This window comes from Trachemys scripta, chromosome 2 (assembly GCF_013100865.1).
Source record: "Trachemys scripta elegans isolate TJP31775 chromosome 2, CAS_Tse_1.0, whole genome shotgun sequence".
In the NCBI taxonomy this organism is placed as follows: domain Eukaryota; kingdom Metazoa; phylum Chordata; order Testudines; family Emydidae; genus Trachemys; species Trachemys scripta.
Genome location: NC_048299.1, coordinates 52,306,537 through 52,320,917, shown reverse-complemented (window position 1 = coordinate 52,320,917; position 14,381 = coordinate 52,306,537).

Genomic DNA, 14,381 nt, shown 5'->3' with positions numbered 1-14,381 from the left:
TGACATCACTGGCAATTTTATGTGCTCAGCACCTTTGAAAGTCAGGTCACTTTTATCCAGCTCCCTAAGTATGGATTGTGCTGGCTATCTTTGGGCAGCATGGAATAATGAAAGTGTTGGTCTTGCCCTCCCTGTGTCTCAACTTCCCTCTCTGTATAATGGGGATAACGATACTTCCTTAAGCCACAGGGATGTTGAGGCTTACAAGGCCCTCACACAATTCAGCGATGGGATCCATGGAAATGCTTACCCCTTCCTTCATTTTTTGTCACTTTCTCTGAACTATTTTCAAGATCTCTGTAGTTCAGAGGGGGTGCTGCAGTCCCTTCTAGGTTGCTGTCTCATCTGCAAATCTGAACACAATGTTCTGAAAGATAAAGCTGATTTTATGTTTATGAATACTAAATAATACTGGTCCCAATATTGATCCCTGTGGTAATCCACCTCACATCTCTCCCTCATCTGATGATGTAAGCTTCAAAATTACTCTGTTTATACTCGGCCAATCTTTAACCAAACAGGAGCTTTCCAATTTCCCTATAAAGTTGCTAAACTAGTTTGTATGAAAACCCTTGCTAAAGTCTCGGGAAATCACTACATTCTCTTTGGCCACCTATAAAAAACCCACTTTTGCTCATCTTTTTAAAAACCTAGAATATTTTCAGAGGGCTTTCTTGTGGCTGTGGCTTGATGGCTTTTTTATTGTTAACTCTTGTCACTGATCACTCACAATGTGTTTCTTTCCTAGGAGTTTCCCTATTGATCTCTTTATTACTTTATATTTGACGTAGCAGGAGGGATAAGGAATCTTCTTCACACCCAAATCACAGAACAGCAGTGAAGGTGAGCCATGCCTCTGCTAATAGCCCCTTCTACTCCTGTTCATTTCTTACATTTCTTACATTGGGAGCAGTTGCCTGGGGATGCATGAAGTGATTCCAAAGCCCTATTGTTGTTGTTTCTTTCCTGGTCATAGTGTGGAAGGCTGAGGAGTCCCTCTGGAGCAGCACTCCATGGCATGCACTAGTTTGACTGCATCTGTGGCCCTCAGCAATTTCAGAGAAGGGAGTAGGAGTTGGTCCTACAATTGAATGGGCGCTATCTGTAATGCGTAGAGATGAGTTTCTTTGTTGGTGTCCTCCAAGAAATGGAAGTGTTGCATTGCATGGCAGCCATCCCAAAGCTAACGGGGGGGAAAAACGCCAAGAACAAATTGTCTTGGCTGGATGTACAAAAATATTAACACAAACGCAAAAGGAGAAATGTCCCCCAATTCAAATCTGCTTCTTGTTTAATGAACCAGAATATGGAGATCATCTTTTAAGGATCCAACTTGCATCTATTTTTCCTATACTAAGGCTATTGGGTGAGTGGTGTACCTTTTTGTGGACAAAAGCAAGTGTCCACAAGGAGTCCTGCACTTTAAACGAGAACATTCATTAACAAAAATAATTGAAAGAAAAAAAATCAGAATTGCATTACAAGTTATTTTGGTTTGGTATGTGCCAGAGCTTGTGTAGATAACCTCATCCTTCTCTAGCTGAAACATACATTCTTCTGTCAATGTCAGTCTCTGAGTTTCAGGAAAAGACCCATTCTTAAACCCCGAAGCCAAATTCAAACACAATGTGGCTTATTTTATTCCAATCCCCAGCTTCTTAAGTTTCTTCATAGCCCATTACAGTGTTAAGGACAGATTCTCATCTGCCTTTCACCGCATTAGACACACTTTACTTTACATTCTCATTGGGTGAGGTTTTCCACCCACTTTGCACAAGTATATACACCCCTGTTGGTAGATTGTAGTTTCCTTGCAGAACACTGGGCTATTGGATGTAGCTTTGTGAAGATGCCATCAGCCAGGCACAAAACTGTAAACATAGGGTTCCTTTTTATGCATCCTATTCCAAATAGAAGGACTTTAGGCAGGCTCCTGGCTTCCTGACAACAGGCTATTGGCTTCCTGTGTAGAGCTGGATTAAATTTTTTGGACAAATAGTTTATTCGATGAAAAATGTAGTTTCAGTCAATCCGAAACTATTCACAAATTTGACTTGAACAGTTTTGATCATTCACAAAATAGCCAGAGGACAAGAAAAAGGAGATGGTGGTAGTGCCACTGACATCTTTCCCTAACCAGCCCTCCCCAAGCCGTTAAGCCGGTGGTTACAGTATGCACCTGGCATCTGAGAGATCCAGGTTCAAATCCCTGCTCTGGAACAGACCTAAAGCAAATTTCTTTGATTCCTCAAAAATTATGAGAAAATTCAGATTAACCCTAACTGATGTCTTTAAAAAAAAAAAAAAAAAAACTACCAGTGAGACAACAAATCAGTTATTTGTCCAGCTCTCCTCCTGCACATTTGGCATGAATCACAGCAAGTCCACTTAAACCAGACCAGTTATTCTGTAGGCATTCTATTGTTCTAATCCAAAAATAATACTTATGTAAACGTGTTATTGTGCAATCAGGTTAGCTCTGGTTCATATGTTGGTTACTCAGGAAGCGCTACTTTAAAACTGTTGCGTTAAATCTGTGTGCGGAGAACCATTCATTTCTGTATACTAAATCTGTATAAAAATCAATTGTGCTGTTTTTATCTGTGTGCCATTTACATTAGAGAATATTATTATGGAAAGATTTTCTATTGTTCTGCATCAGTCAAAACAGAAAAGAAATTTAAGCATAATAGAACAAAAAAGAGGATTTAAAATATACCGACTATAATATAACTGCCAAGATCTGTTGGTTTGCATAGTAGTGTACCAGTCTGAAACAGGTTTCAGAGTAGCAGCCGTGTTAGTCTGTATCCGCAAAAAGAAGAACAGGAGTACTTGTGGCACCTTAGAGACTAACAAATTTATTAGAGCATAAGCTTTCGTGGACTACAGCCCACTTCTTCGGATGCATATAGAATGGAACAGTCTGAAACACTTATACCTGTGAATTACTGAAGAAATAAACTTAAATTCACTCGAGAGTGAACTCTCTTTTTTCTGTGTGTTATTTCTCATGAAAGGAGCTGGGAGTTTCAATGGGAAATAAAGAAGTCCAGCTTTAAAGCTGCTCTAATTTATACGGATGGCAAGCCCAGTGGTTGAATGGGCCATGGGGTAAGGGAATATAAATGATACCATTGTAAAAACCCAAGAAGCACTTGGTGCAGCTGATGGGTCACTGATTTCTTTTTATTGTTAATCATGTATATTATAATAGTGTTTAGGGACCAGCTAGGAGCAGAACCCCATTGTGTTAGGCACTGTACAAACATAGAATAAGAGCCCATCTCCTCCCCCCAGATGCTTCCAATCTACACGGGTAGGACAGACACAGGGTATGGGAAAGGGATAGAACATAGAAGCAGAGTGTACAATGTGATGGCTGTAAATATCATGTTCTGCAGTTATTTTGTTTTTTCTCTTGTTATTGAAATCTTTGAGTGGGGGTTATTTTGGGAGGGGATTAGCTAGTCAGAAAAACAAAGGAAGGGTGGGGATTGGAGACCATGAGGGAGAAGCAGGAGGGAATAGAGCAAACAGCCCATCAGCATGGGGCCAGGGAAGAGAGTTCAGAGTGAAAATGGTAGAATGCGATCTGATGACATCATCAGTGCCCATTTACACAAATGACCAGCCAAGCACAAGATGCAGCTGATCTGTGCATCACCAAATAGAACAAGGAGTTTGGCGTATTAGAAAGTACTCTGGTGAATGCACTTAACACCCTAGACTATGCAGCCAAACAACTGCATGCAAACCCAGCAAAGATGCAAGTCGATGCATTCCATCTCAAAAACTGAGAGGCCAAATGCAAACCCAACATCAGCTGGCTTGGGACGAAACTCACTCCATCGATCCTGTGTACATTGGTCTTACTCTCAACCCCACACTCTCCTTTAGAGTCCTGTAGCGAACCACAGAGACTCACCGGCAGGGTGCCTCCTGCTGGTCATCTTGGGAATTAGCTTTTGTCGAGCCCAGAGCGCCGTGTGCAGGCTAGTATCTTGCCTGCCTGAGGGCCCCTGTGTCCCTCCCGGACTCTGGTGCCCCTTACCTTGGGGTTCTGCCCACTGCAGTACCCCCACACACTGGGTCTCTCCTCCCAGGAGACCCCCCAACCCTCTCACCCACCTTGCCTCAGTGGCTACTGCCAGTCATCATCTAGCCCCCTCTCACTGGGGCAGGGGAGAAAGTAACTTACAGGGAGTCCTGAGGGGGCGTGGCCTCACCCGGAAGAGGTGTGGCCTCAACCGGAAGAGGCGGGGCTTCTCAAGATTTAAAGGCCCTGGGGCACCGGCTGTGGCTGGGAGCGCCAGGGCCTTTAAATCAACCCAGGGCTCCCAGCTGCAGAGGTGGCTGGGAGCCCCCGGAGCAAATTAAAGGGCCCGGCAGCCAGGCTCGGGTGTGGATTTAAAAGGCCCAGAGCTCCCATGGCTGTGGGGAGCCCCAAGCCTTGCCAGGCTGGGGCCAGGATTTAAAGGGCTCAGGGCTCCCCGCCGTGGCGGGGAGCTCTGAGCCCTTTAAATCCCCATTGTGGAAGCCGGTGCGGTCCGACACGGTGTACTGGCTCTTGCCAGTACGCCGTACTGGACCATACTGGCTTACTTTCACCTCTGCACTGGGGTATATTGTAGTCTGTAAAGGCCACTCATCATTGGCAAGGGGGTCTGACCAGCTGCCTCTGCCTAACCCCAGGCTGCCCCTCTGCAATACCTCTACCAGCTTCGGCCTTTAACAAGGCCCACTGCCTGGGGATTTGCCAGGCTGGAGCTCCCCAGTGCCTCTTGCCTTTCCCTAGCCCTGCTCTACTGCCAGTACCCTGAGTTCCCAGGCAGCCAAGTCCTTCTCTTTCCAGAGAGAGAAAGAGACTCCCTGTTGTCTCCCCAGAGCCCTTCTTATACTGACCCAGCTGGGCCCTGATTGGCTGCTTGAAGCCTGCTCTTATTGGCTCTCAGCCCCTGCCCTCTCCAAGGGCTGGCTTTTAACCCTTTTAGGGTCGGAGCGGGGTGACTGCCCCGCTACAAGTCCACATCGCAAAAACTAAAGCCAAGGTTAGCATACAAAACCACAGTCTCAGCGAGCTGGTTACATCCTGTTCACTCTGCCATCAGCAAGACTGGCACTTTGCTACACCTCAGCTGAATACTGTGCAGTGTGGAAACAATCCCTTTATACAAAGAAACTAGGCCCTATACTAACATTAACATTACTTATCACTATATTGCAGGATGCTTTAAGGCTACCCACATCAACACCCTCTACATCCCACCGGGTAGTGCTGCTCCTGATATACACCAGGAAGTTGCTAGTAGAGTTGAGAGCACAAGGCAATGCCCAGATCCAAGACATCCGCTATATCATATAGCACTGAAGCTAAGTTGACTGACATCACAACACAGTTTTCCTGACACCGTTAAACCCCTAACATTGTCACTCCATCAGACAAGGATCAGTTATGACAAACGAAGTAGAGAATGACCCTGAAGCCTGTGCATACCAGTTCCCACCAACTGAGCATCTACCACAGGGGTCGGCAACCTTTCAGAAGTGGTGTGCTGAGTCTTCATTTATTCACTCTAATTTAAGGTTTCGGGTGCCAGTAATACATTTTAATGTTTTTTAGAAGTTTTCTTTCTATAAGTCTATAATATATAACTAAACTATTGTTGTATGTAAAGTAAATAAGGTTTTTAAAATGTTTAAGAAGCTTCATTTAAAATTAAATTAAAATGCAGAGCCCCCCAGACTGGTGGCCAGGACCCGGGCAGTGTGAGTGCCACTGAAAATCAGCTCACGGGCCGCCTTTGGCTCGCGTGCCATAGGTTGCCTACCCCTGACCTACCACTTGGTGCAGAGCAGCCCTGGACTACATAGCATTTCCTTAATCAACTCTACACTGGAGTTGGTTGATCTAGCGATGCAATGGTCAAGTGGGACTACATCACTATACTTGTGACTGCAGCAGAAAGCCTCAAAATATGAAGAATCTCCTGCGATGCCAGCTGCTTGAGAGGAATGTTCTTACAGTGACCTGGTGGAGTGCAATGATTGGGCAAGCAATATGAGGCCATGACAAGAAAAAGAATCAGTGTCCACTGATCCCAGCTGGGCCCGTTTTAGCCCTTCCCCCTCGCCCCCAGTGCAGCAGAACATTCTTGAACTACTTTCTGAATGTGAGAATCTGTGTGTGTCATAATGTCTGTTCCAAAGGGGCAAAGTTTTGGAATAATAATAGAACACACTTCATATCATTATGGCTAATGGACCATAACAATTAAACAACAATTAGCAAAATTAGGCACTGTTGAGTCCTTTATACCTAATTATTAATCTACCATGGAAGTTTAAGAGTCTCATAAAGAATATATTTTTTGTTCCAATTTAGTTTTAAACAAGCAACCCCGCCCACCCGCTGCCAGTGCTGGATAATTTTACATTAAAAAAAAAAAACTATGAATACAAGATATAGTCTAAATCAGTGGTTTCAAAGTTGATTGATCTATGTATCACTACTTTTAAAAAAATGATGTTCTATTAATTCACTTCACAACAAGTTTACGTATGACCAGTGGTACATGTACCACAGTTTGGGAACACCTGCTTAGAGTCTACATGTAAACAAGACAGTGCGCTATCATGAAAACAGCAAATAACATGTATGCACTTCACTATATATGACCTTGAATAAATGTGCCATTGGAAAAAAATGACACAGTACTGGAAATAATTTTTAAAATGAGAAATAAGGATTTTTCCTGCATATCTTGGAGTCACGGTATGTTAAGGAACTGATCTGAAATCCAGTGAAGTCAGTGGAAAAACTCTCATAGACTTTCCTGGGCTTTGGATCAGGCTTTAAACGTGCAGAGATTATGCAATTCCCAGACCATCCCTAATGTTACAGCTAAAAATGATTCACCCACGCATGACATCTATATCATTCAGCCATAATGAACCCTTGTCCACCCTATTATTTGATAGTTTTCTCTATTTTGGGACATAAATCACTTACCTTGTGTTTGAATTATTATGTAACTCTATTTGTTTTAAAAATGGATGGCACACAATGTCCTTCTCTTAAAGTTCTTATAATCCACCACAAGTGAGATAATAATGCTCATACAAAAACTCAGGTATTGATTTTAAGAACCTTTAAAATCATCACGAGGCATTTTATATGCCTGCATAGTTCAGGAGGCGCACCACATCAAATTCCCTGGAATGTTTGCCAAGTATTTACAGTTGTATGTTACAAATAGTGACCTTCCAAAGAGTCATTCCCCCATTGGAAAAGCAGTCTCAAGCAAAGGGAGGAACATTCTAAAAGTAATTAATACTGAAATATAACTTTCAAAGCGGCTCTTCAGTTTTTATAGCCCAACCACTGTGACAATTTGAAGCGCAAATAATATTTCCTCTCCTTTAGCAGCTTCATTTCCCCCCAAATTGGCAATTTTTTTGCAGATTTTGAAGGTTTTTGTCAAAGGTTTCTCCTCTAATGCAGTGCCCTCACAGTGCTGTGATAGTATTGAAGGCATTTACAAGCAGTCACACAATGATGATGGCACTGTAAAAGTGCTACAGTTTAAGATGAATTAAGGTTTGTACTTGGGATCTGATCCAACTCCCACTGAAGTCAATGGGGGTCTTTCTACTTACTTAGTGGATTTGGATCAAGCCTCTAAAGGAGAGATTAAACCTCTTTGTCATGCATTGTGCATCTTCCTGAATTTACAGAATTTAGGGCCAGATTTTCAAAGATATTTAGGCATCTAAAGATACAAATAGGCATTATAAGATTTATTCACTGCAGTATGTTTGAAGATCCCAGTACATGCCTATGTATATCTTTAGGCACCTAAATACCTTGAAAAATCTGGCCCATACACTAAGCACAGAATGACTTTTCTGAAAATTTGTAAATAAAACTTAATTGGTTTATAAGAATTAAGGCCCAGATATGGAATCCAGATTTTTTTAAGACAGATTTTGTCACAGTTGAGAAATAACCAAATTCAAACATGCCTTTAAGTGCAGTAGTGTTTTTTATTAATATAAATGTTCATACCCATTTCTATCTTCCTCACAGTGATCGTAGGTAAAAATATTCAGTGATAAAAATATTAACCATCAAACATGAGATTATTAGTATAAGCTTTAATTTATACAATTTTTCTCATCATTGTGAAGAAAACCTTGCAAAAGTGAACTACATGTAAACCTCTGCAGTGTTGTTTCCAGTTAAGGTGAAAGGGAGCTCTGAGATCATTGAATTGTCCCATTCATCTCAATGTACCAATTGGCTCAAAAACTTAAAGATGACCATTTAAACAGAAATACTATTAACTATTTTATGGATGATCCCTCTAGCAGAAACCTCCACTTAATGTGCGATATGAGGCAATGTTTGTTACTAAATACCTTTGATGACTGAGTTGTTGACTCAATTTTGATGTCACTCGTAGATTATCCCAAAATCCAAGCCGTGGGCTACTTTTAAAGTTTATTAATGTGCAGGTTTTCGAATACTGAGCCGTAACCATTTCTCCTTATGCTGTGGTCTGTAATAATTTTTAGTCAAAATAATTTGTTGTAGTAATATTTGATGAATATCACAGCATACAATTGATTTTTGCATTGATTATTTTCAGCAGAGAATGGGTTTGTACATTGTGTTCAGGTGCCACAAAGGGAATAGACTAGCATTAGAGAATATGGCTCTGTGTCCCAGATATAACAGTCTGATTCAATTTAATGTATATAAAAATAAAGAATTATTTATTTAGAGATTACAGGAAACAAATAAAATAGCATAGATTTTTTTAACATACCACTTATTCCTTCCAATAATGGTTTGTGAAAGTGTGCCCTTAAGTTACAGAAAAGAAACCTACATTAAGGCAGTTAGGGCCAGATAGTTAAAGGTATTTAAGTACCTACAGATGCAGATAGACATCTAGTGGGATTTTTCAAAAGTGTCTAGGCATCTAACTTCCAATGGGACTAGACACTTCTGAAAATACCACTCAGTGTCCTTCTGCATCTTTAGGTGTCTAAATACCTTTACAGATCTGCCCCTTACTAGCCTTATTTAGGAATTACACTTGACTGAGAACATGGTCACTTCTGATCCATTTCCATGGCAGATGGGATCTCTGGCCCTACAACTCCTTCTGTTCTCTCTCTGCCTCAAAATGGGAATTGTGTTCCCCCAGACCTTGTAGTTGTGCCTCTCTGCTAGTGTGTTCCCTTTTATTTCTCCAGGGATAGAAATAGGAGCAATATCATATGTCTGGATTGTCATTGAAATGCTTTCTCTGTCTCATGAGAGAGACAAGGTGGTTGGGGTAATATCTTTTATTGGACCAACAGAGTTGTTCTTCCTGGGACCAACACAGCTACAACAACTACCCTGGATCCAACTTCTCTATCTTATGGCAGTTTCACTTCAGACCTTCCTGCTTTGTCAGATGAATAGACTTAAATGACCCTAAATAGTTGCTTAAGCAAAAATGTTAAAAATTAGGCAACTGAAATCCATACTTAGGCACAAATGATGGCTTTTCAGAGGTGCTGAGCATCTGAAACTGTCAGTGGAAGTTCAGCAACTGTTGGCACCCAATTTTCATCTAAAACACTCAGCAGGGTTACTAAGATCTAGTCACCATATGACATATTAGCATTTAAAGTGGCTGTTTTGTGGGTTACAGTTTTTCAAGTTACTGATATGACTTAGGCCTGAAAATTGCCCATCAGCCAGACACATTCACAATTTCAAATTTATAACTAAGCCCCATAGATGCCGGTAAATAAATTTACATCTAAAAATGCGTGCCTGGGTTATCTCTTGTCAGACACGGCCTTAGCGTATGCAGTGTCCTAAAAATGGCTTGACTGTTGAATGGCCCTTAATGACAACACCACCACAGCCTTTAAATGTTAGGCCCTAGCAAAGTTTTATCCCAGGTTACCACTTCTAGGATGCGTCTAGGAATAGTGTTAAAATCCTGGGAGTATGCTCAGTTTGAAATGATCAACAGGCAGTCAAATAAATACTATTGCTTTAGGCCTGCTTATTTCTCAAAGTTGCTAAACTCCTTTCAGCAATAGTAGATGGTAGGAGCATAACCTACCATATTACATATAATCCTTACATTTATTTTATGACTGTATTCAGTTTGATATTACATGTCTACCTATCCCAATCTTTGGGAATATTAAGCAAGCTAAAGTACATACTTATCCCAGTAGATGATGCAGAATGTAAAAAGAAAAACAGAACTCTAAAATTTCACCCCCGCTCCAGACACTGCCACCATGTTATCCTCTTCTCTAATCAGAATTGCATTTTATAAAGATAGAAATATGTAAAATTTTCAGAGTTCTTTTCTGTCAAATTTGAAAATTTATCCAAGTGCTTTTCTATTGTTGGCTGAAAATATTCCACTATAATTTTTCATTAAAATATTTCCCTCATTTTTTTCATTGAAATTTCAAAGTTGACATGAAAATGTTCAGTGAAATTTCCAAATTTGAAACTTTTCAAACAGTTCTTGCTCCATTCAGGTTCTTATACCATATCAGCACCATGTCTGAGCACTTCCTGACAATGCATGAGAAAATGTGATTAGCATCTGCCACAGGTAGCTCTTGCTTCATTCTTCTGTTTAGGGAAAAGAACTGTGTGTGGGGGGAGAGAGGTTCTGTTGTTCCATTTTTCTCTTTTAGGACAGCTTATGGTCCCTTTTCCATGCATCAGTGGCACAAAAGGGCTACAGTAAAGGCCCAGCTTTGGCCTGGGACTGTCACCCCCACAGAAAAGGTGACCATTGGCCTCCATACAGACTTGGTAATGGTTTATCCATGCAAAGGGCACATTTTCCATTCTTCTTACCTCTAATCCCGCGTCAGGAGCTAGAGTGCCCCAACAATACGAGTTAGGCCAGAAATCACCTGGGACAGTCCCATGGTTGTCATGCTAGCCCAGCGAGCTTGAGGTGATTCACAGGAATTGTCATACACGTGGAAATTAAAGCCACAACAGGACAATTAGTCTTGGTGGCTTAAAAATTGCTATTGACCACTAATTAAATAACTTACCATTAAAACATGGATGATAACTACTGTACTTTACTAGCCACTGACCTTGTATTTCAAAACATAAATTAAAGAGCAGGATTTCCATCTGCTAGCATACCATATTCTCAAGGTGAGATCGTGGATGTGGCCAGTGGAACCACAGTGGAAATAAATGCCTTTCTCTGAGCCTGTCCCACCTCCCAAATAGAGAGGAGTGGACAGAATTAGTTCTGATCAGACCCAACCAATGTCCATCTGCCTGGCTATGGAGTGAAACTAGTAAACGCCTTGACTCCCTTACAATTGCTTGAGATGACTGATTTGATTTACACTATTTGGTACAACAATTACTATACACTATTATTAAACATCATATTACATACAACACTGACCTCAGTCAATAACACTATAAGTATCTATTCCAGGGGTTGGCAACCTCTGGCACGCGTCTCGCAGGGTAAGCACCCTGGCGGGCCGGGCCACTTTGTTTACCTGCCGCGTCAGCAGGTTCGGCCGATCGCGGCTTCCACTGGCCGCGGTTCGCCGTCCCAGGCCAATGGAGGCAGCGGGAAGCGGCCGAGGAATGTGCTGACTGCGGCTTCCCACTGCCCCCATTGGCCTGGAGCGGCAAACCGAAGCCAGTGGGAGCCGCGATCGGCCGAACCTGCCGACGCGGCAGGTAAACAACCCTGGTGAGCCACATGCCAGAGGTTGCTGACCCCTGATCTATTCAAACTTTTTAGTCTTTATTTTGATATTTACTTATTGATCTTAAAAGTGAAGATGGATGTATTGCATTCATGCTCAGGGGCGCTAAATCATGGCACAGTGTAAAGGAGCAAATATCTGGGAGTTATAACAAATTATCTGTAAAGTTCTTGGCCTACCATGTTACTGCAGACAAGGTGGCAGAGACGGGCTATTGCAGGGACAAAAGCTCAACTGATATATACAAAAATTATTGCTGTGCTATAATAAACCATTGGAAGAAACCACTGGCTGGAATATGGTGAGTTCAGATCACTTGTACAGTACCGTGCCATTGCAACAGTAGTTCCAGGCATTTTACAAGCATTGGCTATACTGGTTTTCTACAACACCTGCAAAAAAGTCTTTTATTCAGGTCTGAATGAAACAATGGTTTCTCTCCAGTGTATACAGAAGCCAAAACACTTGCAGCTGCACCAGTTCAACCAATACTCCTAATTCCAGCCTGCATTGCTGTTTCTTGTATTTGGAAATTATCCTAAAATCCCTGATTCCAGCAACTGCTCACTAGCGGTAGATGCTTCAGACATCTTGGAATTCACTGGCAAAAGAACTAGGGTGACCAGACGTCCCGATAAAATTGGGACCGTCCCAATATTTAGGTGTTTGTCCCACGTCCCGATCGATCTTCGGTCGGGACGTTGCACTCCGCTTTTTTTTTTCCTCCGCCGGCAGCACTCGGCTGTTCTTGGCTGTTTTTTCTTTTTTTCCCCCTCTCCTCTGACTGCCGGCAGCACTCAGCTGTTCTTGGTTGGTTTTTCCGCCCCCCCCCCCCCGAAAACCAGAGGCTGAAGGTATGCATAGCTAAGGGAGGGTGCATAATCTCCTCTGACTGCCTGCAGCACTCAGCTGTTCTTGGCTACCCCCCTGACTGCCAGCAGCAGTTGGCCACAGTAGGTATTTGGGAGAGGGAGCTGTTTGTGTCGTTACAATTCTAACCCAGGGGTCGGCAACCTTTCAGGAGTGGTGTGCCAAGTCTTCATTTATTCACTCTGATTTAAGGTTTCGCGTGCCAGTAATACATGTTAACGTTTTTAGAAGGTCTCTTTCTATAAGTCTATAATATATAACTGAACTATTGTTGTATGTAAAGTAAATAAGGTTTTTAAAATGTTTAAGAAGCTTCATTTAAAATTAAATTCAAATGCAGAGCCCCCCGGACTGGTGGCCAGGAGCCGGGCAGTGTGAGAGCCACTGAAAATCAGCTCACGTGCCACCTTTGGCACGCGTGCCATAGGTTGCCTACCCCTGTTCTAATCTGTTGCATTTAAAAGGGATGCACCGAGCCAATCCATGCAATCCTCTTCTAGGCACAAATCCTGGGCAACAACATAGAGTCAAGAGTACTGTTCCAGGAGGGCTGGTGGAGGAATTTATATCCCAATCATGCTGTTGAGTGGCTGTGGAATGGCTAGGATCCCTTAATACAGAGAAGGGAGAGGACAGGAGGATCACTTAGCAAATCTCAGGACCTGCCCAGTAATAATTGTTATACCAATAGAATAAAATCCAGCAGGATCTTATTAAGAGGGATAAGGCAAAGATGCCACATTTATTGTAAATATACTGATAAAGCAAAAGATAAAAGTAAACAACGTTGTTTGACTACTTATTTCTTATACACACACACACATACATATATATATATAGAGAGAGAGAGAGAGAGAGAGAAAGAGAGAGAGAGAGATTCATTCACACAATCATTCATTCAAGTTCTGTATAGGTGTTATAGTTACTAGCCTAGAAGTTGCTCATGCCAAGTTACTGGCCAGGTATCTTGGTCATGAGGATGGAGCCGAGTCTGTGTCAGGTGCACCTGATGCTCCTGGAGGCTGGCAGCAGAACCAGAGACTCAAATACGGTCTCCCACAGTATTCTTGCCACCAAGTTAAAGAAGTATGGGCTGGATGAATGGACTGTAAGGTGGATAGAAAGCTGGCTAGATCGTCGGGCTCAACGGGTAGTGATCAATGGCTCCATGTCTAGTTGGCAGCCGGTTTCAAGTGGAGTGCCCCAAGGGTCGGTCCTGGGGCCGGTTTTGTTTAATATCTTTATTAATGATCTGGAGGATGGTGTGGACTGCACTCTCAGCAAGTTTGCAGATGACACTAAACTAGGAGGCGTGGTAGATACACTAGAGGGTAGGGATCGGATACAGAGGGACCTAGACAAATTAGAGGATTGGGCCAAAAAAAACCTGATGAGGTTCAACAAGGACAAGTGCAGAGTCCTGCACTTAGGACGGAAGAATCCCATGCACTGCTACAGACTAGGGACCGAATGGCTAGGTAGCAGTTCTGCTGAAAAGGACCTAGGGGTCACAGTGGACGAGAAGCTGGATATGAGTCAACAGTGTGCTCTTGTTGCCAAGAAGGCTAACGGCATTTTGGGCTGTATAAGTAGGGGCATTGCCAGCAGATCGAGGAACGTGATCGTTCCCCTTTATTCGACATTGGTGAGGCCTCATCTGGAATACTGTGTCCAGTTTTGGGCCCCACACTACAAGAAGGATGTGGAAAAATTGGAAAGAGTCC